Here is an 18,035-nt window from a genome sequence, read left to right on the forward strand (position 1 = left end):
CGCATAATGCTCCAAACGTTCTGAATTGAGGACAGAACTGGCTATCTAGCTAGCGAAGGTAAGGTCTGGCTGTGGTGTCACCGCCAGACACCACACTTGCTAGGTGGTAGCCTTTAAATCGGCCGCGGTCCGTTAGTATACGTCGGACCCGCGTGTCGCCACTATCAGTGATTGCAGACCTAGCGCTGCCACACGGCAGGTCTAGAGAGACTTCCTAGCACTCACCCAGTTGTAGAGCCGACTTTGCCAGCGATGGTTCACTGACAAATTACGCTCTCATTTGCCGAGACGATAGTTAGCATAGCCTTCAGCTATGTCATTTGCTACGACCTAGCAAGGCGCCATTACCAGTTACTATTGGTGCTGTAAAACATGTACTGTCAAGAGCGATGTTAACCAATTATGGATTAAAGTTAAGTATTCCAGCAGCTACGTACTTTATTTGCTAGTCTCAATTACTTTACCTGTTCCAGACCTCACGCCAGCCTGCGTGAGCTTAAACGCATGCCTTTCGGCTTCCTTATAGTGGGTTGGTTGTCTTGCCAATCCACAACACTGGCAAGGACAAAGACAAGCTGTAGATACTCTCTCCGTGTGTGGAAGGGCATTTCTTTTCAGTTTACGCCGCACTGGGTGACTTGCGCGTCTATCATGAAATGGTGAGGACAGAAGAACACACAGTCCCCGAGCAGCCGGGAATCGAACCTGGGCCCACTGCAAGGCAATCAGTCGCGCTGACCATTCAGCTAAAGAGGGTCTCACGCTGAAATGTAAGCCCATGATGGTTTTCAATGAAGGGTAACAGAACAGGGTGTAGAATATAGTCGACGTTCCACTGTGCTATAAGGGTGCCAAAGAAGGCAACCATCGTGATACTGCTTAGAAAAAGAAATGGCACCCCTGACCATCACTCGTTAACGGGCAGTACAGCGGGCAACAGCCAGGTTGGCATGCCAGCGCAGTCCGGGGCGTCTCCAGACACATCTCCGGACTCAAATCTCATTGACTGCCCAAGATGGCAACCACAGTGATTCTCCTTACAGAATGAAATGGCACCCCTGACCATCAGTCCTGGTTGTCGGGCAGTACGGCGGTCGACAGTCAGGTTGGCATCCCAGCTCTATCTGGGGCTTCTCCACACACAACTTCGGACTCGAACCTCATTGACTGCCGTGGATGGCAACTATAGTGATTCTCCTTACAGAAAGAAATGGCACCCCTGACCATCAGTCCTGGTTGTCGGGCAGTATGGCGGTCGACAGTCAGGTTGGCATCCCAGCTCTATCTGGAGCTTCTCCACACACATCCTCGGACTCGAACTTCATTGACTGCCATGGATGGCAACCATAGTGATTCTCCATACAGAAAGAAATTGCACCCCTGACCATCAGTCCTGGTTGTCGGGCAGTACGGCGGTCGACAGTCAGGTTGGCATACCAGCTCTGTCTGGGCTTCTCCACACACATTTTCGGACTCGAACCTCATTGACTGCCGTGGATGGCAACTATAGTGATTCTCCTTACAGAAAGAAATGGCACCCCTGACCATCAGCCCTGGTTGCCGAGCAGTACGGCGGTCGACAGTCAGGTTGGCATCCCAGCTCTGTCTGGGGCTTCTCCACACACAACTTCGGACTCGAACCTCATTGACTGCCGTGGATGGCAACTACAGTGATTCTCCTTACAGAAAGAAATGGCACCCCTGACCATCAGTACTGGTTGTCGGGCAGTATGGCGGTCGACAGTCAGGTTGGCATCCCAGCTCTGTCTGGGGCTTCTCCACACACATCTTCGGACTCGAACCTCATTGACTGCCATGGATGGCAACTATAGTGATTCTCCTTACAGAAAGAAATTGCACCCCTGACCATCAGTCCTGGTTGCCGGGCAGTACGGCGGTCGACAGTCAGGTTGGCATCCCAGCTCTGTCTGGGGCTTCTCCACACAAATCTTCGGACTCGAACCTCATTGACTGCCGTGGATGGCAACTATAGTGATTCTCCTTACAGAAAGAAATGGCACCCCTGACCATCAGTCCTGGTTGTCGGGCAGTATGGCGGTCGACAGTCAGGTTGGCATCCCAGCTCTGTCTGGGGCTTCTCCACACACATCTTCGGACTCGAACCTCATTGACTGCCGTGGATGGCAACTATAGTGATTCTCCTTACAGAAAGAAATGGCACCCCTGACCATCAGTCCTGGTTGCCGGGCAGTACGGCGGTCGACAGTCAGGTTGGCATCCCAGCTCTGTCTGGGGCTTCTCCACACACATCTTCGGACTCGAACCTCATTGACTGCCGTGGATGGCAACTATAGTGATTCTCCTTACAGAAAGAAATGGCACCCCTGACCATCAGTCTGGTTGTCGGGCAGTACGGCGGTCGACAGTCAGGTTGGCATCCCAGCTCTGTCGGGGGCTTCTCCACACACATCTTCAGACTCGAACCTCATTGACTGCCGTGGATGGCAACTATAGTGATTCTCCTTACAGAAAGAAATGGCACCCCTGACCATCAGTCCTGGTAGTCGGGCAGTATGACGGTCGACAGTCAGGTTGGCATACCAGCGCTGTCTGGGGCTTCTCCACACACATCTTCGGACTCGAACCTCATTGACTGCCGTGGATGGCAACTATAGTGATTCTCCTTACAGAAAGAAATGTCACCCCTGACCATCAGTCCTGGTTGTCGGGCAGTACGGCGGTCGACAGTCAGGTTGGCATCCCAGCTCTATCTGGGGCTTCTCCACACACATCTTCAGACTCGAACCTCATTGACTGCCGTGGATGGCAACCATAGTGATTCTCCTTACAGAAAGAAATGGCACCCCTGACCATCAGTCTGGTTGTCGGGCAGTACGGCGGTCGACAGTCAGGTTGGCATCCCAGCTCTGTCGGGGGCTTCTCCACACACATCTTCGGACTCGAACCTCATTGACTGCCGTGGATGGCAACTATAGTGATTCTCCTTACAGAAAGAAATGGCACCCCTGACCATCAGTCCTGGTTGTCGGGCAGTATGGCGGTCGACAGTCAGGTTGGCATACCAGCGCTGTCTGGGGCTTCTCCACACACATCTTCGGATTCGAACCTCATTGACTGCCGTGGATGGCAACTATAGTGATTCTCCTTACAGAAAGAAATGGCACCCCTGACCATAAGTCCGGGTTGTTGGGCAGTACGGCGGTCGACAGTCAGGTTGGCATCCCAGCTCTATCTGGGGCTTCTCCACACACATCTTCAGACTCGAACCTCATTGACTGCCGTGGATGGAAACCATAGTGATTCTCCTTACAGAAGGAAATGGCACCCCTGACCATCAGTCCTGGTTGTCGGGCAGTATGGCGGTCGACAGTCAGGTTGGCATACCAGCGCTGTCTGGGGCTTCTCCACACACAACTTCGGACTCGAATCTCATTGACTGCCTTGGATGGAACCATAGTGATTCTCCTTACAGAAAGAAATGGCATCCCTGACCATCACTCGTTATAGGACAGTATGGCGGGCGAAAGTCAGGTTAGCATCCCAGCGCTGTCTGGAACGTATCCAGACACATCTTCAGACTGAAATCTCATTGACTGCCGAGGATGGCGACCATAGTGATTCTCCTCACGGAATTAAATGTCACCCCTGACCATTAGTCCTGGTTGTCGGGCAGTACTGCAGTCTTCAGTCAGGTTGGTATTCCAGCACTGTCTGGGGCGTCTCCAGACACATCTTCAGACTGGAATCTCATAGACTGCCAAGAATTGGAACCATAGTGATACTCCTTATGGAAAGAAATGACATCCCTGACCATCACTGGTTATCAGGCAGTACGCAGGTGACAGTCAGGTTGGTATCCCAGCGCTGTCTGGGGCATCTCCAGAAACATGTGCAGGATGGAATCTCATTGACTGCCAAGGATGGCAACCACAGTGATCCTCTTTAAGGAAAGAAATGGCACCCCTGACCATGAGTCCTGGTTGTCGGGCAGTACGGCGGTTGACAGTCAGGTTGGCATCCCAGCTCTATCTGGGGCTTCTCCATACACATCTTCGGACTCAAACCTCATTGACTGCCGTGGATGGCAACCATAGTGATTCTCCTTACAGAAAGAAATGGCACCCCTGACCATCACTCGTTATAGGACAGTATGGCGGGCAACAGCCAGGTTGGCATACCAGCACAGTCTGGGGCCTCTCCAGACACATCTCCAGACTCAAATCTCATTGACTGCCCAAGATGGCAACCATAGTGATTCTCCTTACAGAATGAAATGGCACCCCTGACCATCAGTCCTGGTTGTCGGGCAGTACGGCGGTCGACAGTCAGGTTGGCATCCCAGCTCTATCTGGGGCTTCTCCAAACACATCCTCGGACTCGAACCTCATTGACTGCCGTGGATGGAAACCATAGTGATTCTCCTTACAGAAAGAAATTGCACCCCTGACCATCAGTCCTGGTTGTCGGGCAGTACGGCGGTCGACAGTCAGGTTGGCATCCCAGCTGTGTCTGGGGCTTCTCCACACACATTTTCGGCCTCGAACCTCATTGACTGCCGTGGATGGCAACTATAGTGATTCTCCTTACAGAAAGAAATGGCATCCCTGACCATCAGCCCTGGTTGCCGGGCAGTACGGCGGTCGACAGTCAGGTTGGCATCCCAGCTCTGTCTGGGGCTTCTCCACAAACAACTTCGGACTCGAACCTCATTGACTGCCATGGATGGCAACTATAGTGATTCTCCTTACAGAAAGAAATGGCACCCCTGACCATCAGTCCTGGTTGTCGGGCAGTATGGCGGTCGACAGTCAGGTTGGCATCCCAGCTCTGTCTGGGGCTTCTCCACACACATCTTCGGACTCGAACCTCATTGACTGCTGTGGATGGCAACTATAGTGATTCTCCTTACAGAAAGAAATGGCACCCCTGACCATCAGTCCTGGTTGCCGGGCAGTACGGCGGTCGACAGTCAGGTTGGCATCCCAGCTCTGTCTGGGACTTCCCTACACACATCTTCGGACTCGAACCTCATTGACTGCCGTGGATGGCAACTATAGTGATTCTCCTTACAGAAAGAAATGGCACCCCTGACCATCAGTCCTGGTTGTCGGGCAGTATGGCGGTCGACAGTCAGGTTAGCATCCCAGCTCTGTCTCGGGCTTCTCCACACACATCTTCGGACTCGAACCTCATTGACTGCCGTGGATGGCAGCTATAGTGATTCTCCTTACAGAAAGAAATGTCACCCCTGACCATCAGTCCTGGTTGTCGGGCAGTACGGCGGTCGACAGTCAGGTTGGCATCCCAGCTCTATCTGGGGCTTCTCCACACACATCTTCAGACTCGAACCTCATTGACTGCCGTGGATGGCAACCATAGTGATTCTCCTTACAGAAAGAAATGGCACCCCTGACCATCAGTCTGGTTGTCGGGCAGTACGGCGGTCGACAGTCAGGTTGGCATCCCAGCTCTGTCGGGGGCTTCTCCACACACATCTTCGAACCTCATTGACTGCCGTGGATGGCAACTATAGTGTTTCTCCTTACAGAAAGAAATGGCACCCCTGACCATCAGTCCTGGTTGTCGGGCAGTATGGCGGTCGACAGTCAGGTTGGCATACCAGCGCTGTCTGGGGCTTCTCCACACACATCTTCGGACTCGAACCTCATTGACTGCCGTGGATGGCAACTATAGTGATTCTCCTTACAGAAAGAAATGGCACCCCTGACCATCAGTCCTGGTTGTCGGGCAGTACGGCGGTCGACAGTCAGGTTGGCATCCCAGCTCTATCTGGGGTTTCTCCACACACATCTTCAGACTCGAACCTCATTGACTGCCGTGGATGGAAACCATAGTGATTCTCCTTACAGAAGGAAATGGCACCCCTGACCATCAGTCCTGGTTGTCGGGCAGTATGGTGGTCGACAGTCAGGTTGGCATACCAGCGCTGTCTGGGGCTTCTCCACACACAACTTCGGACTCGAATCTCATTGACTGCCTTGGATGGAACCATAGTGATTCTCCTTACAGAAAGAAATGGCATCCCTGACCATCACTCGTTATAGGACAGTATGGCGGGCGAAAGTCAGGTTAGCATCCCAGCGCTGTCTGGAACGTATCCAGACACATCCTCAGACTGAAATCTCATTGACTGCCGAGGATGGCGACCATAGTGATTCTCCTCACGGAATTAAATGTCACCCCTGACCATTAGTCCTGGTTGTCGGGCAGTACTGCAGTCTTCAGTCAGGTTGGTATTCCAGCACTGTCTGGGGCGTCTCCAGACACTTCTTCAGACTGGAATCTCATAGACTGCCAAGAATTGGAACCATAGTGATACTCCGTATGGAAAGAAATGACATCCCTGACCATCACTGGTTATCAGGCAGCACGCAGGTGACAGTCAGGTTGGTATCCCAGCGCTGTCTGGGGCATCTCCAGAAACATGTGCAGGATGGAATCTCATTGACTGCCAAGGATGGAAACCACAGTGATCCTCTTTAAGGAAAGAAATGGCACCCCTGACCATCAGTCCTGGTTGTCGGGCAGTACGGCGCTTGACAGTCAGGTTGGCATCCCAGCTCTGTCTGGGGCTTCTCCACACACATGTTCGGACTCGAACCTCATTGACTGCCGTGGATGGCAACCATAGTGATTCTCCTTACAGAAAGAAATGGCACCCCTGACCATCACTCGTTATAGGACAGTATGGCGGGCAACAGCCAGGTTGGCATACCAGCGGAGTCTGGGGCATCTCCAGACACATCTCCGGACTCAAATCTCATTGACTGCCCAAGATGGCAACCATAGTGATTCTCCTTACAGAATGAAATGGCACCCCTGACCATCAGTCCTGGTTGTCGGGCAGTACGGCAGTCGACAGTCAGGTTGGCATCCCAGCTCTATCTGGGGCTTCTCCAAACACATCCTCGGACTCGAACCTCATTGACTGCCATGGATGGCAACCATAGTGATTCTCCTTACAGAAAGAAATTGCACCCCTGACCATCAGTCCAGGTTGTCGGGCAGTACGGCGGTCGACAGTCAGGTTGGCATCCCAGCTCTGTCTGGGGCTTCTCCACACACATTTTCGGCCTCGAACCTCATTGACTGCCGTGGATGGCAACTATAGTGATTCTCCTTACAGAAAGAAATGGCATCCCTGACCATCAGCCCTGGTTGCCGGGCAGTACGGCGGTCGACAGTCAGGTTGGCATCCCAGCTCTGTCTGGGGCTTCTCCACACACATTTTCGGCCTCGAACCTCATTGACTGCCGTGGATGGCAACTATAGTGATTCTCCTTACAGAAAGAAATGGCATCCCTGACCATCAGCCCTGGTTGCCGGGCAGTACGGCGGTCGACAGTCAGGTTGGCATTCCAGCTCTGTCTGGGGCTTCTCCACACACAACTTCGGACTCGAACCTCATTGACTGCCGTGGATGGCAACTATAGTGATTCTCCTTACAGAAAGAAATGGCACCCCTGACCATCAGTCCTGGTTGTCGGGCAATATGTCGGTCGACAGTCAGGTTGGCATCCCAGCTCTGTCTGGGGCTTCTCCACACACATCTTCGGATTCGAACCTCATTGACTGCCGTGGATGGCAACTATAGTGATTCTCCTTACAGAAAGAAATGGCATCCCTGACCATCAGCCCTGGTTGCCGGGCAGTACGGCGGTCGACAGTCAGGTTGGCATCCCAGCTCTGTCTGGGGCTTCTCCACACTCATCTTCCTACTCGAACCTCATTGACTGCCGTGGATGGCAACCATAGTGATTCTCCTTACAGAAAGAAATGGCACCCCTGACCATCACTCGTTATAGGACAGTATGGCGGGCAACAGCCAGGTTGGCATACCAGCGGAGTCTGGGGCATCTCCAGACACATCTCCGGACTCAAATCTCATTGACTGCCCAAGATGGCAACCATAGTGATTCTCCTTACAGAATGAAATGGCACCCCTGACCATCAGTCCTGGTTGTCGGGCAGTACGGCGGTCGACAGTCAGGTTGGCATCCCAGCTCTATCTGGGGCTTCTCCAAACACATCCTCGGACTCGAACCTCATTGACTGCCATGGATGGCAACCATAGTGATTCTCCTTACAGAAAGAAATTGCACCCCTGACCATCAGTCCAGGTTGTCGGGCAGTACGGCGGTCGACAGTCAGGTTGGCATCCCAGCTCTGTCTGGGGCTTCTCCACACACATTTTCGGCCTCGAACCTCATTGACTGCCGTGGATGGCAACTATAGTGATTCTCCTTACAGAAAGAAATGGCATCCCTGACCATGAGCCCTGGTTGCCGGGCAGTACGGCGGTCGACAGTCAGGTTGGCATCCCAGCTCTGTCTGGGGCTTCTCCACACACAACTTCGGACTCGAACCTCATTGACTGCCGTGGATGGCAACTATAGTGATTCTCCTTACAGAAAGAAATGGCACCCCTGACCATCAGTCCTGGTTGTCGGGCAATATGTCGGTCGACAGTCAGGTTGGCATCCCAGCTCTGTCTGGGGCTTCTCCACACACATCTTCAGACTCGAACCTCATTGACTGCCGTGGATGGAAACCATAGTGATTCTCCTTACAGAAGGAAATGGCACCCCTGACCATCAGTCCTGGTTGTCGGGCAGTATGGCGGTCGACAGTCAGGTTGGCATACCAGCGCTGTCTGGGGCTTCTCCACACACATCTTCGGACTCGAACCTCATTGACTGCCGTGGATGGCAACTATAGTGATTCTCCTTACAGAAAGAAATGGCACCCCTGACCATCAGTCCTGGTTGTCGGGCAGTATGGCGGTCGACAGTCAGGTTGGCATCCCAGCTCTGTCTGGGGCTTCTCCACACACATCTTCGGACTCGAACCTCATTGACTGCCGTGGATGGCAACTATAGTGATTCTCCTTACAGAAAGAAATGGCACCCCTGACCATCAGTCCTGGTTGCCGGGCAGGGTCGACAGTCAGGTTGGCATCCCAGCTCTGTCTGGGGCTTCTCCACACACATCTTCGGACTCGAACCTCATTGACTGCCGTGGATGGCAACTATAGTGATTCTCCTTACAGAAAGAAATGTCGCCCCTGACCATCAGTCCTGGTTGTCGGGCAGTACGGCGGTCGACAGTCAGGTTGGCATCCCAGCTCTATCTGGGGATTCTCCACACACATCTTCAGACTCGAACCTCATTGACTGCCGTGGATGGCAACCATAGTGATTCTCCTTACAGAAAGAAATGGCACCCCTGACCATCAGTCCTGGTTGTCGGGCACTATGGCGGTCGACAGTCAGGTTGGCATACCAGCGCTGTCTGGGGCTTCTCCACACACATCTTCGGACTCGAATATCATTGACTGCCATGGATGGCAACCATAGTGATTCTCCTTACAGAAAGAAATGGCATCCCTGACCATCACTCGTTATAGGACAGTATGGCGGGCGAAAGTCAGGTTAGCATCCCAGCGCTGTCTGGAACGTATCCAGACACATCTTCAGACTGAAATCTCATTGACTGCCGAGGATGGCGACCATAGTGATTCTCCTCACGGAATTAAATGTCACCCCTGACCATTAGTCCTGGTTTTCGGGCAGTACTGCAGTCTTCAGTCAGGTTGGTATTCCAGCACTGTCTGGGGCGTCTCCAGACACATCTTCAGACTGGAATCTCATAGACTGCCAAGAATTGGAACCATAGTGATACTCCTTATGGAAAGAAATGACATCCCTGACCATCACTGGTTATCAGGCAGTACGCAGGTGACAGTCAGGTTGGTATCCCAGCGCTGTCTGGGGCATCTCCAGAAACATGTGCAGGATGGAGACTCATTGACTGCCAAGGATGGCAACCACAGTGATCCTCTTTAAGGAAAGAAATGGCACCCCAGACCATCAGTCCTGGTTGTCGGGCAGTACGGCGGTTGACAGTCAGGTTGGCATCCCAGCTCTGTCTGGGGCTTCTCCACACACATCTTCGGACTCGAACCTCATTGACTGCCGTGGATGGCAACCATAGTGATTCTCCTTACAGAAAGAAATGGCACCCCTGACCATCACTCGTTAAAGGACAGTATGGCGGGCGAAAGTTAGGTTAACATCCCAGCGCTGTCTGGAACGTATCCAGACACATCTTCAGACTGGAATCTCATTGACTGCCGAGGATGGCGACCATAGTGATTCTCCTCACGGAATTAAATGGCACCCCTGGCAATCAGTCCTGGTTGTCGGGCAGTACGGCGGTCGACAGTCAGGTTGGTATCCCAGCGCTGTCTGAGGCGTCTTTAGACACATCTTCGGACTGGAATCTCGTTGACAGCCGAGGATGGCAACCATAGTGTTCCTGCTTATGGAATGAAATGGTACCCCTGACAATCACTGTTGGTTGTCTGGCAGTATGGCGGGCGACAGTCAGGTTGGTATTCCAGCGCCGTCTCAGGCAGGCGTCTCCAGACATCTTTGGACTGGAATCTCACGCCTCGAACTGAGCCCCGATGACTTGTGGAGACATGCCTGGAGAGGTCCCAACAGTGATGGGTTGCCAACTTGACTGTAGCGTGCCATATGGCTCAATGATAAGGAACGATGGTTCAAATGGCTCTGAGCACTATGGGACTTAACAGCTGTGGTCATCAGTCCCCTAGAACTTAGAACTACTTAAACCTAACTAACCTAAGGACATCACACACATCCATGCCCGAGGCAGGATTCGAACCTGCGACCGTAGCAGTCGCACGGTTCCGGACTGCGCGCCTAGAACCGCGAGACCACCGCGGCCGGCAGGAATGATGGTCCCCAGGAGGAAATACAGCATCTCTATCAATCAATAGCTGCTTGCTTAAGGGCAGGAGGTGGACCAATGCGTTACTGACTTGCTCAGTTTGTGAAGAAATCATCCATTTTTTTCTGAAATTGTAATCATTTGTTTGCTCTACATGTACGTTACATTCGGGTAATTACTTCGTGTTGCGTCCTCTTAATTTTCTGTTTGCGTGTATGTAGGTGTACCACAATTAATAGGAAAACAAACATGTGTGAAGCTGTATAATACAAGGGAAAACATACTAGTAAATGTGGGTCCATTTAGCTTTTTGGGAAATAATCGTCAATGTTTGGTTACAGGTCGCCATGCCTTATGAATGTAATATTGTCTTAGTTGGTAGAAATGCATTTTAGATTTAAATTTTTCCATTGAGTTCCAATGCAATTAGGCTCAAACTTCTCCCCCGTCAAACGGTCAGGGAAATTTGGTCCATGCGTGATGGGAAAGATGTACATATTCCTGCTGATACAACTAGGCAGTACAGTCCAAGGTGGGGCAGGTCCAACACGGCTTTTACCTTCACCTCCATGAACCCCCTCTTTAACAAGTGCCAGTGTACAGTAAAGTAGGTCTCTGTTTGTAGTTGAGGTATTTTTAAATCATTGGATGCATGTAGGTAAGAGAGAACTTACTCGTAAGCTGTCTAATTTCGTTTGGTCCAGTCGACAGTTATAAGAATAAAAGTCAATGTTTAGGGAATCCTAGAGTGTGTTGTGTATGTTACGACATACACAAACCACAATGTCGCGCCAGGGATTTGAACCCTGCGCCTCTAATACACGCATCCACTGTCTCAAACACTGATCCAAATCGGTCGATGCACTGGTGGCAGCAAAATCGCTAAGAAGACAATGTCTTCCAATGCCGTAATTGAAAACGGAATGAAGCTATTAGGCTGATAACTTTATTACTCGGGGAGCTCATCGAAGGAATGGAATAAATGAGAAAATCAATGTCAGTACAATTAAGGGAACACAGGATAGTTTCATAAGATACGATAAGAAAACGGAAACGTGTTACTGCGGAAGAACATGAGTATTCAGGAAACATCTAGACAACTCCTTTTCGCCGGCCGAGGTGGCCGAGCGGTTCTAGGCGCTACAGTCGGGAACCGCGCGACCGCTACGGTCACGGGTTCGAATCCTGCCTCAGGCATGAATGTGTGTGATGTCTTTAGGTTAGTTAAGTCCCAGTAGTTCTAAGTTCTAGGGTACTGATGACCACAGCAGTTAAGTCCCATAGTGCTCAGAGCCATTTGAACCATTTTTTGAACAACTCCTTTTAGTCGGTCTGAAAAGATCTCTTAGCAAAAAATGTGCAGCACGAATTAAGTAAACGTGTTATTATTTAGTGCTCAGAGCCATTTGAACCATTTTTTGAACAACTCCTTTTAGTCGGTCTGAAAAGATCTCTTAGCAAAAAATGTGCAGCACGAATTAAGTAAACGTGTTATTATTTGATGAGAACAATGACTCCAGAGACATAATTTACGGCAGCTGTGCCTTGTTTTCATTTACCGAGACAGCTCAGGGGCGACTGATGCACTGGAGGCGCATTAAACGGGACCCGTTTTCAGATCTCGGTCAGCCACGCAGATTTAGGTATTCTCCGATTTCTTTAAAATACTATAGGTATATACTGCGCTGGTTCATTTGTAAAGTATGCAGTAGACATCAGTTCCTGGCCCACGCTTGTCTCTAAAGATCTCATTGTCGACGTTACGATAAAAATTAACTTACAAGGTATATTCGTGAAGTGTCTCATCGATATTGAAATAATATTAATTACGAGAGAAACGTCAGATGCAATCAGGACTTACTGCAGCAATTCTAGCTGGCCATAGTAGTAATTATACGCGTCGGTGAGCCTTATAGATAGTGGTGCAATAATGAACAGGACAGAAAACGCAGGTATAACAACCGAGCGAGGTGCTGCAGTGATAAGCACACTGGACTCGCGTTCGGGAGGACGACGGTTCAGCCCGCGTCCGGCCATCGTGATTTAGGTTTTCCGTGATTTCCCTAAATCGCTTCAGGTAAATGCCGAGATGCTTCCTTCCGAAGGGCACGGATGCTTTTCTTCCCCACCCTCTCCTAATCCGAGCTTGTGCTCTGTCTCTAACGACAACGTTGTCAGGGGACGTTAAACATGGATCTTCTCCTCCTACTCCTCCACAGGTATAACATAATGATTCTTATTTATTTATCCTATTTATCTGTACGTAGCTATTATTAGGCATGTAGAAATCGGTTGAAGACAAATGTAAACGACAATACGCGAATTGGATAAATTATGCAGTTGTGCAGTTGAATGTTGAGCAAACAGAGTCCTCTACATTACAGATAACATTGTCAGAAGCATAAAAAGCATCATATTCAGTCTGATATGTAACTTCCTTTCAGGCATGCTTGATCATGTTGTTTAATATGGTGGCACTGAACTGATTATGGGTAAGCACATGAAGTCCGATGACACCACGTTCAGTATCATTCTTATCGAGTAAAAGTCGCTCACAAAAATGTTTAGCGACCTTTTTTCACTGGCGAAAACAAAGTATACAGTTAAAGGTTTAACAACGAACGTTGTGCCAGATGGAGTTGTTCTTAATCTGGGATTACGAACAGATCCAGTTGGTGGAATGAGAACGAATCCAGAACTACCCAACATTTTATCCTAGCACTGGGAAAGAAACATGTATCCCGCTATTGTTCAGGAATATACTTGTCCACTTTGCCTGATTTTCAACCTCTTATGTATACGTTGGCAGATCAAATCATTCTTTTGTGCACAAGGTGACCAAATTTGCCGCTTGATTCATGGTGTAATGGAGAAAGAGGTCTATCTACCATGGAAATACACTCCTGGAAACTGAAATAAGAACACCGTGAATTCATTGTCCCAGGAAGGGGAAACTTTATTGACACATTCCTGGGGTCAGATACATCACATGATCACACTGACAGAACCACAGGCACATAGACACAGGCAACAGAGCATGCACAATGTCGGTACTAGTACAGTGTATATCCACCTTTCGCAGCAATGCAGGCTGCTATTCTCCCATGGAGACGATCGTAGAGATGCTGGATGTAGTCCTGTGGAACGGCTTGCCATGCCATTTCCACCTGGCGCCTCAGTTGGACCAGCGTTCGTGCTGGACGTGCAGACCGCGTGAGACGACGCTTCATCCAGTCCCAAACATGCTCAATGGGGGACAGATCCGGAGATCTTGCTGGCCAGGGTAGTTGACTTACACCTTCTAGAGCACGTTGGGTGGCACGGGATACATGTGGACGTGCATTGTCCTGTTGGAACAGCAAGTTCCCTTGCCGCTCTAGGAATGGTAGAACGATGGGTTCGATGACGGTTTGGATGTACCGTGCACTATTCAGTGTCCCCTCGACGATCACCAGTGGTGTACGGCCAGTGTAGGAGATTGCTCCCCACACCATGATGCCGGGTGTTGGCCCTGTGTGCCTCAGTCGTATGCAGTCCTGATTGTGACGCTCACCTGCACGGCGCCAAACACGCATACGACCATCATTGGCACCAAGGCAGAAGCGACTCTCATCGCTGAAGACGACACGTCTCCATTCGTCCCTCCATTCACGCCTGTCGCGACACCACTGGAGGCGGGCTACACGATGTTGGGGCGTGAGCGGAAGACGGCCTAACGGTGTGCGGGACCGTAGCCCAGCTTCATGGAGACGGTTGCGAATGGTCCTCGCCGATACCCCAGGAGCAACAGTGTCCCTAATTTGCTGGGAAGTGGCGGTGCGGTCCCCTACGGCACTGCGTAGGATCCTACGGTCTTGGCGTGCATCCGTGCGTCGCTGCGGTCCGGTCCCAGGTCGACGGGCACGTGCACCTTCCGCCGACCACTGGCGACAACATCGATGTACTGTGGAGACCTCACGCCCCACGTGTTGAGCAATTCGGCGGTACGTCCACCCGGCCTCCCGCATGCCCACTATACGCCCTCGCTCAAAGTCCGTCAACTGCACATACGGTTCACGTCCACGCTGTCGCGGCATGCTACCAGTGTTAAAGACTGCGATGGAGCTCCGTATGCCACGGCAAACTGGCTGACACTGACGGCGGCGGTGCACAAATGCTGCGCAGCTAGCGCCATTCGACGGCCAACACCGCGGTTCCTGGTGTGTCCGCTGTGCCGTGCGTGTGATCATTGCTTGTACAGCCCTCTCGTAGTGTCCGGAGCAAGTATGGTGGGTCTGACACACCGGTGTCAATGTGTTCTTTTTTCCATTTCCAGGAGTGTAATTGACTCAAGTGTATACCAACGTGATATTCCAGACGCTGATTGCACACTGACAATCGTGTCGCGTTCACCCATGCTACGTAGTGTGCGGTTTCTGTGAATGCCATAATCGAATCCAGGTTGGTCGGTACTTAGAATTCCAATTGGTAAATAATGAGGAAAGATAGTGTCCGTGAACTCAGTACCAAATGCAATCGCAGAATTCTCTATGTCTGTTTGCGCTTGAGCATTCTCGTACGTTACAACTCACAATCTTGTGATGATCCTTAAAATTCCACACGCATGTGGAACCTCTAACACCTTGTTCACGTCAGTCCTCATTGTGCCCTATACAAACACAAATACAAGATGTCGACTTACAGTTCAGTGTATGACTTACACACAAATATTTTAGAGTCGGAATATACTTCTTAAAATTAATGGTGAATCTTAAGCCGTCCTTTTTTTACACAATGAGTTTCGCTTCTAGTTTCGGTGAAATGACCATTATCAACGGCTCGAGAGTTATACCATACGCGAGTAATTTGTTGTTTTGAGCTCACCATAGTAGTACAAAATCTTTTTAGAATAACAGCTTTGTATAATAGATACCGTAAAGAAGCAAAGTTCATAACGACAGCTGTGTGTGACTAGATTTTGGAAAGAAAAACATAGGTACAAAGAAGTTAACTGCGAAGAAATAATGGGTAAAAGAAGAAATACTTAATTTCATCGTTGAAAGGAGGAAGTGCGAAAATGTTCAAAGAAACTCAGGAATACAGAAATACAAGTCGCTGAGGAATGAAATAAATAGGAATTCCAGGGAAGCTAAGATGAAATGACCCCATAAAAAAGTGAATAAATCGAAAAATAAATGATTGTCGGAAGGACAGACTTAGCATACGGAAGAGTCGAAACAACCATCTGTGAAATTAAAAACAAGGGTTGTAACATTAAGAGTGCAACGGGAAATCCCCTGCTAAATGCAGAGGAGAGAGCAGGTAGGTGGAAGGAATACATTTAAAGCCTCTATGATGGAGAAGATTTGTATGTTGTTATAGAAGAGGAAACAGGAGTCGATTTTGAAGAGATAGAGGCTCCAGTATTAAAATCAAAATGTAAAACAGCTTTGGAGGACTTAAGATCAAATAATGCACAAGGGATAGATAATATTCCATCAGAATTTCTAAAATCATTAGGGGAAGTGGCATCAAAACTACAAGTCACGTTGATGTGTAGACTGTATGAATCTGGTGACATACCATCCGACTTTCGGAAAAATATCGTCCACACAATTTCGAAGACTGTAAGAGCTGAACAAGTGCGAGAATTATCGCACACTTAGCTGAATAGCTGATGCATCCAAGTTGCTGCCAATAATAATATACAGACGAACCGAAAATAAAATTGAGGATGCGCTAGATGACGATCAGTCTGACTTTAGAAAAGGTAAAGGCACGATAGAGGCAATTCTGACGTTGCAGTTGATAGTGGAAGCAAGATTACAGAAAAATCAAGACACGTTCATAGGATTTGTCGACATGGAAAAAGCCTTGGGCAGTGTAAAATGGTACAAGATGTTCGAAATGCTGAGAAAAATAGGGGTAAGTTATAGGGAGAGACGAGTAATATACAACATATACAAGAGCCAAGAGGGAATAATGAGAGTGGGCGACCAAGAACTGCACGGATTAAAAAGGGTGTAAGACAGGGATGCAGTCTTTCCCCTCTGCTGTTCAATCTGTACATCGAATAAGCAACGATAAAAATAAAACAAAGGTTCAGGAATGGAACTGAAATTCAAAATGAACCGATACCAATAATAGGATTCGCTGATGACATTGCTATCCTGAGTGAAAGTAGGGAGGAATTACTTGATCTGCTGAACGGAATGGACAATCTAATGAGTACAGGATATGGATTGAGAGCAAATCGAAGAAAGATGAAAGTAATGAGAAATAGCAGAAATGAGAACAGCGAGAAATTTAACATCAGGACTGATCACGACGTAGATGAAGTTAAGCAATTCATCTACCTAGGCAATAAAATAGCCAATGACGGAAAGAACAAGGAGGACACCAAAAGCAGACTAGCAATGGCAAAAAGGGCTTTCCTGACCAAGAGAATCTACTAGTATCAAATATAGGCCTTAATTTGAGGAAGAAACTTCTGAGAACGTACGTCTGGAGTACAGCATTGTATGACTGTGGTACATGGAATGTGGGAAAACTGGAACAGAAGAGAATCGAAGCATTTGAGATGTGGTGCTACAGACGAATGTTGAAAATTAGGTGGACTGATAAGGTAAGGAATGAGAAGGTTCTGCACAGAATCGGAGAGGAAAGGAATATGTGGAAAACACTGATAAGGAGAAGGGACAGGGTGATAGGACATCTATTAACACATGATGTAATGACTTCCATGGTACTGGAGGGAACTGTAGAGGGCAAAAACTGTAGAGGAAGACAGAGATTGGAATACATCCAGCAAACAATTGAGGACATAGGTTAACATCGAGTACTGATTTAAGCGTCAGGAAGTCTTTTCTGAAAGTATTTGTATGGAGTGTAGCCATGTATGGAAGTGAAAAATGGACGATAAATAGTTTAGGCAAGAAGAGAATAGAAGCTTTCGAAATGTGGTGCTACAGAAGAAATGCTGAAGATTAGATGGGTAGATCACATAACTAATAAGGAGGTATTGAACAGAATTGGGGAGAAGAGGAGTTTGTGGCACAGCTTGACTAGAAAAAGCGATCGGTTGGTAGGACAAGTTCTGAGGCATCAAGGGATCACCAATTTGGTACTGGACGGCAGCGTGGAGGGTAAAAATCGTAGAGGGAGACCAAGAGATGAATACCCTAAGCAGATTCAGAAGGATGTAGGCTGCAGTAGGTACTGGGATATGAAGAAGCTTGCACAGGATAGAGTAGCATGGAGAGGTGCATCAAACCAGTCTCAGGGCTGAAGACCACAAC

Source organism: Schistocerca serialis, chromosome 10 (assembly GCF_023864345.2).
Source record: "Schistocerca serialis cubense isolate TAMUIC-IGC-003099 chromosome 10, iqSchSeri2.2, whole genome shotgun sequence".
Lineage (NCBI taxonomy): Eukaryota > Metazoa > Arthropoda > Insecta > Orthoptera > Acrididae > Schistocerca > Schistocerca serialis.